Genomic DNA, 6,000 nt, shown 5'->3' with positions numbered 1-6,000 from the left:
TACATAGCAAGTTCTTCAAACATGAAGTAAATATATGCTAGTGAGTCATGCCTCGTCACTCATTCCACATTTGTGTTGCTAAATTTGTCCTAAATGTTTGACTTGAAACTGATGCATCTATAAATTCGATAGCCTCACCTTGTACTTGAACCCATTCTCTTTCTAAATCATCTAATTGAGACTCATAAGGATCAATTGACATCTCTTGCCTAATAACATTATGTAAAAGAGCACAAGCCATAATTAACCTATTTTGAGTCTTCACAGGATAAAAACTTGGGCTTCTAAGAATTCCCCAACGCATCTCTAATAACCCAAAACATCTTTCAATAACATTTCGAGCACTTGAATGCTTCATGTTAAAAAATTCCTCTTTGGTGGTAAGTTGATAACCATCTTTCCAATCATTTAGATGGTATCTTTGTCCTCTATATGGAGCTAGAAATCCTTCACTATTTGGATATCCAGCATCAACAAGATAATAATAACCTATAAAAAATATATAAATTCTATTAGCAAAACAAATATATATATATATATATATATTTGAAGTACTATTAAATATTTTACTAAAGAAACATACCATGTGGGACTCTTAACCCATTTCTTCTAGTAATTGCATCTCTATGTATCTTAAAATCTGCAACGGAACCTTCCTAGCCTGGTTGTATATATATGAATTGCATGTCGTGAGAGCACACTCCAAGGACATTTGTAGCAATTTCACTTTTTCTAGTACGGTACCTAGCTTTGTTACATCAGGCATATGTAATTTGATATATGTTCCATTTAGGGCCCTTAAGCAGCTCTACAAGTAAAAAAACAAAATAGTTTAAATATTTTTTTCTTCATATTTTAATAAATAATAATAATAAAAAAAAGTTAATCAATCTATACCTTGAACCACTTCCATTTGTTTGAGTTTTTAGTCACTGCTTCAGGTTTTTTGAGCAATTGTTTGTATATCGTATGATGCCATCTAATATACTATTAAAATATCTACCAATTGTCTCACCCGAACGCATAAATCTATCTTTTATTCCCCTATTTTTAGCATGATTAGTAAGTATATATAAAAAACATTGCAACTATCTCATCTACACTTACATTTTTAGTGTCACGAACCTTTCCAATTGTTCTAAGCATATAACATAATTTTTGGAAAGTACGTCTATCCATTTGAAGTTGTTCTTTACTTGCCAAATTATCCTCGTACACCATTTTATACAAATTGTTAATACGAGAAGGAAGATGCCATAATGAGGATGATTTCCTAAAATATTTAATATTATGGATTTCAAATAGTACAATCATAATATTACAAAGTATTATAATAAGATCAAATAAAAATCTAAGACCCTCTACCATTAAAATTTTTTTTTTCTCTTCGGTACCATCAATCTTGTCATGTTTAAAATGCACTGTCATAACACAAAAATATATGTTTAATTACACATATAATTCTAGCAAAGATAAGAAAATAAAAATAAAACTAATAAAAAAACACAAAAGAAGAAAGATAAGAACCAGACGTAAAAGAAACCAGATTGACATACACGCCATTCAATAAACAATAAAAAACTATTCTTTATTTTTTATTATTATTATTTTTTTTTGGGTGAGTGGAAAGGAAAAGGGATCGAGGAGATCACGTTGGAGACTTCTTTTGCTCCATTTAATGATGGATAAAAAAATCTTCTTTTTTTTTTTTCATTTTATGGAGAGAGTGGGGAAAAAGAAGGGGTAGAAGAGTGGGGACAAGGAGGGGCTCTGTTCACGTTAAATATCAATTTAACTGCGGATACGTCTTCTTTCTATCATGAACACATAAAAATTCCTTTTTTCTTTTTTTTTTTTTTCTTTAGAGCCTAGGGCAAAGGGAAGGGGGGGTGCTGTTCATGTTCTTTACCATGGACATAGTAATAGTACCATCATTATATAAAAAATATTAAAATATAAAAAATAATTAATTTACCTCAAAGTGATGTTGAGTATACAGGTGATATTGAATCTTTTGCAGTGATGAAGATGAAAAAGAAAGAAAAAGAACGGTAGGTTTTTTGTTTTTTTCTTAAATAAAGAACGACAGGATTTAAGAGAAAAAAATAGAATTAAAAAGTAATTAAATAAATTTATGCATTAAAATTAAAAGATAAAATTGCATTTAAAAAAATACGTAAAATCAAATTTCTAGGGAATTTCAAAATGACACCTCTTTGTAAGGATCCACTTTCCACCTCAGTTTCCCATATTGTGAGATTTAGTTTCTCTTAGGGTCCACAAATTCTTACTTGAAAAACTATCCAAATAAAAAGAAATTTCACTTTCCTAAAAAATTTTAAAATCCCATTAACTTTACCATTATCCAAATACCTTATAAGAGTTTTCAGTTTTCGGCTTCGTTAGGAGTTGCTCCATATTATGAAAAAATCAATAGAAGCTCTACTTAAAAATGATATGTTTAACTCGATTAATGTTTGATAAATTATTATTTTAAGACAGCTAAAAGTTACAAAAAAAGAATTAGAGTGTATGGTGAAAAATGTACCTAACTATCTTAATTATATATAATGATCAAAATAGATGTGAATAATTACTTCATTAGGTATATATTATTATATTAAATATATGGATAAAAACGAATTTTACGATATTTAAGGATATATAGTAGTTTTAATTTTAAAATTTTACCTACGTTAGAAGGAAAATATGATAAGTTATCCTTGATTACTTCTCATATTCTAGTTTTTTAATAAAATAGATTATTAAAAAATCTAACATGTATAGGTTTATTAAATACTAAATTTAATAAAAATTTGCTCATGTAAAAAAAGTGAGGGTTTAAAAGCAACCCAAACACATAAAAGTCATTATCTAGGGATATATAAAATTATGTTTAGTAAAATACTTAAATAATAAATTTATTAATATCTTTCTTCTTTCCGCCACAAGAGTACGCCATTTTCAAAATCTTTGAGCAGCTGCTTGCTTAAATTGAATGCAGGACGACATATTTGTCTAATTCTGGTGCACTTGGCTCAGGAATAGGGACTAAAGACTTTGTAAAAGGCTACTAATAATTAAGCTAAAGTCAGAAAATTGTTTGAAATTTGTACTGTACAGTACGGTTGAAAATATATATTATATTAACATATGTATGGTTGTGGTTGCGTACCCTGAATTAACAATAAATGCATTGTGCTGATCTGAGAAAAAACGATAGTTATATATTGAAATTTGACATGATATTTTTTGGGATCGTTGGGCTGGGCAATGACGTTTTCAAATATCAGTCTTCTAATAGAGTTGGTGCAACGTTTTCAAATGCACATTCTACCAGATATGCCGTATATAACAAGGTAATAAAAGACTTGAACAATTTTCTACATTATTTTGTAATCTATACTCTCATATTCTAAAACTTTTACTTAGCACATCTCTAAAACAAATGCTAGAATATGTCAAAATATCAGCACAGCACTTCAATAAGAGATATTTTTATAAAGAAAAATAAAAAATAAAAAAAAGTCAATAGTGTTTGGTAAACGACTGTTTCAAAATTGCTATGCTTAATGACATTGATTATTATGATTTTCTTTGTAGTATTATTATAATAATACGTAAATTTTTTTTTTTTTGGTGGTATTACAGCTGTTAGTTGTGTGATCTTTTCTTTTGGAGGGATATTTTGTTCAACTAAATTTTTTTATTTATTTAATAAATTATGGCTTTGTGGCTTTAAAACTGTTTGGAGGGTGCATACATAGGCCCTATATGCTTAGGTCTATCCAACCAGCTTCTTCTGATTATTAAATATTTATTTATATTAAGCAAAACAATATTCAATATATCAAAACTCATTTATTATAAAATTGGAAATTAAAAAATATATACTAGCTTTATCAATAAGGGTAAAAATTGATATTTTTGTGATAGATATGAAATAAGCGAAAATCAAAATCTAATAAGCTACTTTTTTGTTGCTTCTCAAACCAGCTTCTAGAATAATAAAGATTTTTTTAGAGTTAGATTTTTAAAATTTTACCATATATATGAGTAAGTTTTTAATTGCTTTGGAATCAATTTTGATGATAAAAAAGAAATTATAAACGAGGCCTTAATGCCAATGTCAAAAAATTCACTCACTAGCTAGATGATTGTTGGAGACAATTGTTTTCAAAACTTGCCACTACTAATTTCTAGTATATAGTATCGTGATAGTTATATGCATGGGTTGTTCCCATACTAATACTTTTGAAAAACAATTTTGACAAATAATTTTAATATTTAAATTTATCTAATTTAATGATAAAAATTTAAATTTTAACTTTAAAATTTGTCTAATCTAATGGTAGAAATTTTATTCTTTTTATATTAATTATAATTTATATTCTTATATCCAAACACTCTCAAACATTTCTATTTTCAATAAATGACATTAATTGCTCTAACGACTCAATAATGCATTCATATCTATTCAACATTTTCTTTTTTTGGTATGCTTTCTTTAACTCCTGAACAATTTCAATTTTATATGAACTACGTTCAAAGTTTTCGATTTTTTTTATTTTTATTTTTTATTTTTAAAGAGAATATCGTTTCCCATGGTGTTTGTTAATAAAATAATTTAAGCACAAACACTTGCATATCTAGATATAAGATATTTAATCCATGAGTCGATGATTATTGCGTTTGGCAGGCTTTAGTTCTTTTTATGAATTTTCCATTGATATATTTTATTTTTTAGAAATCAGTTTTTTAATTTATTTATTGGAGAAACCTCATGTTTGGTCTTTGATAAAGATTACAGCTATGGTGTTTTCCATTATTAAATTAATGGTAATTTTGTGTTTTGTGAAACAATGAAGATTCAAGCTACTGTATATTCAGAAAGGTTATTTTAAATTCAAAGCCTTTTCAAAGGTCTTAATAAATAAAGTTCTTAGAGGAAGAGTGGGCATTGGAGGGGATTATTCATTCATAAGTATCAAAATTTCCATAGAATTAAATTTGTTTAAAGGTTGAGGAGACAGAGAAATTTGATTAGAGTCCATGAATTAAATAATTGGGAATTTAACAAAGAGAACAAGGGTTGAGAACTTAGAAGAGACAGGAAGATTGTTATTGAAAATTATTTTAACTACAATAAATAATTTACATAAAAACTAATGTGTTTGGATAAAGATATAAAAGAATTAAATCCCATTTGCAAAGTATCAAAATTAGGAGGAAAATTTATTTTCAGAAAATTTATTTTTCTCGAAATTAGTTTTCTGATAATTAATTTTTCTTTTGTTATGTTTGGTGAGTAATAAGAAAATTAGAACCTGTAAATAATTAAATTTAATATTGTATAATAAATTAAGGATAAATATGTAAATTAAAAAAATTTCAAAATTATTTTCTTTAAGATTTTAAAAACGACACGTGGAACAACTTTCTTATATATTTTTCTACATTTGTGGGAATTTAATTCTCTGTATCCACACTTTTCCATATCACAATAAATATCCAAACAAAAAAAAGCATTACTTTTCTAAAAAAATTAGATTTCCACTAATTTTACCGTTAGCCAAACAGACCATAAAAAGGTTTAAAAATAGGAGGCATTCCCCATAATAATAGTATATTTTTGATATAAAATTTTGACAAACAATCTTAGGGCTTGTTTGGCCATATTTTCTGTTTTTTATTTTCAAAACATTATTTTCAAAATAGAGAATAGAAAATTATTTTATGCTGTTTAATGAGAATAAGGAGTGTTTAGCCATTAATATTTGAAAACAATTTTCAAAACTAAAAAATAAAAACATGTTCGGCTAAACATGTTTAGAAAGGTAAAAACAAAAATAAACAATAAAAAGTAAAAAAAATAAATACAATGGAAGATAAGGGGAAGTAAAAAAAGGAGATAAGGAAAAAAAACAAAAAAAAAAAGAATAACTTATAGAAAAAATAGAAAAACAATGAAAACGAAAAAGTAAAAATTGAAAAATTAAA

The sequence above is a fragment of the Ziziphus jujuba genome, chromosome 10, assembly GCF_031755915.1.
Source record: "Ziziphus jujuba cultivar Dongzao chromosome 10, ASM3175591v1".
In the NCBI taxonomy this organism is placed as follows: domain Eukaryota; kingdom Viridiplantae; phylum Streptophyta; class Magnoliopsida; order Rosales; family Rhamnaceae; genus Ziziphus; species Ziziphus jujuba.
Note: the sequence above shows the minus strand (reverse complement) of the source record.